A 2,012-nucleotide genomic window follows, 5' to 3' on the forward strand; every position below is an offset into this window, starting at 1 on the left:
TTTTTACCATCTGGCTTATTGGCCCACATAGACAGTTGCAGAATCTCAAGTGGCTGTGTGTTCTTCTAGCTTTGTTTTTGAAACAATAGCTTGATGTTATTTGCCTCCTGTCTTAGGCAACCACTATTCAAACCTGTAGCTGTTCTGTTTGAACAGTAATAACCGCCACTTTTGGGTCGTTATGCTTTAGCATTCTTTTCAATGCGTGGCAATCCATGAAGTCTCTCTTTGTAAGTGTTACGCACATCACTGAAGAAGATGGGAGTTTCTTAGGTGCCCTCTCCAGTGAGAGACAGAGTTTCCTTGAAGCTATGGAACAGGTAATTCAAAAGAAAAAAAAGCTGGAGCCCAGCAGAGTCTCCATGAATTTGACTCCAGCAACTCACTAAAGGGTTGCTCAGAAGTGCAAGTCAAAGAGTGTATGTGGCAGGAAGAGGTGGGTGAGGAGGAAATAAAGTAGTTATTCATTTTTATATGAGATAAAAAGGGGGGAAAGGGATTACTGAGCCAAATTATATGGTTTGTGGGAAAAGGCTTGAATCCTTGAATATCCCATAAGCCTTTCCTTAAATGCTATTCCATTTCAGATATTTCTAGGCCTTTGTTTTTTTTAAATATACCATGTTATTTTTTCCTTCTGTGGGTTCATCTACATGTGCATATTAATGTGCTGCAATAAACTCCAGTGCTTACTGCACTGGGGTTTATTGCTCCCCAGGTACCTCTCCACCATTTACCAGCTACATTTTTTCCCCGTCCTCCCTTCCCGCCAGCCTGTCCCTCACCCACTGACTCCTCAATTTACATCTTTACTGACTGGCTTTCTTGTATGCATACCAGCCTTTAGCGTCTTTGCTCTTCATTCCATCCAGGAAGAACACACACTAAGCTTCCTCAACCTGATGAAGGGTTTTAAACCCGAAAGCTTGCTAAGATATTTTTGTTTTCCAACTGTTTAGTTAGTCTAACAAAAGATATCAGATTTACCCAAAGAAATCAAGCATCAGCAATTCCAGACGAAGTGACCACCCCCCCAATCAGGGAACACACACAACACAAGCAGATTCTCCCATGCTTGTTGGCTACCCAACTTCAGCCCCTCAGAGTTACCTTACTGTCTGCAGTTTGTGATTCCCACAGAGCCCAGCTACACATGCAGATTTAAAGCTGGATAGAAACCAGCTATAGAGTTGTTACACATTTTCAGGCACTAACTTTATAGCTGGCTGGCTCTTTTTACAACTGGATAGCCATTTTTATCATGTGATAATTACTTTGCACACATCACTGGTCTAAATGTGTTTCACACTTAATTCATTAACTGAGTGATAATTGCTTTCCACTTGTGGCCAGTCTCACTTTGCACATTAGGCTGGTCTAATTTTATTGTGCAATTAACTAGTTAATTGTGTAATACGTATAACATCTGGCAGGGCCCCAGTTGGCAGCCTGAAGACTTCCTTCAGGGAACCTCTCTCCCTGCTATGACCTGGGTCAGACTGACTTCTCAGATCATGAGCCAGGCTTATATGGCCCCTAGGCTCAGTCCCTTCAGTCACCTACACATTATGGGCAAAGATCTTTCTTACCTAATCAGCAGGCCTGTCCCATATTGTTCTCAGAACTGAAGGTGCTGGGAAAAGAGATACCCGGACCAAAACAAGCAATGTTTGACTATGGCCTTACTCTGGCTTTCACTGAAGCTAATGGTAAAACTTCTGTTGAATTCAGTGGGATATATTTACTTGTTCCAGTGAACCTAAGAAAAATGAATCCATGCTTCAAAATCAAGCCACCTAAAGACAATACCCCAAGACATTGTACAATGCCTACACATGAAAGAGAATACCTTCCTAAGCCAGAGATGAACAACTTGGTTGTGAAGCAAATTAAGAATTATTTTAAAAGGAAGAGAAACTTGTAGTCTGAGGATATGAAAGTTTAAGGTCCTCAAACCTTGTGGCTCCAGATGATTAATGTTGATAAGGCCAGTTTCTGTAGCCAACAACAGA

Source organism: Gavialis gangeticus, unplaced genomic scaffold, assembly GCF_001723915.1.
Source record: "Gavialis gangeticus isolate Ggan-Ray unplaced genomic scaffold, GavGan_comp1, whole genome shotgun sequence".
NCBI lineage: Eukaryota > Metazoa > Chordata > Crocodylia > Gavialidae > Gavialis > Gavialis gangeticus.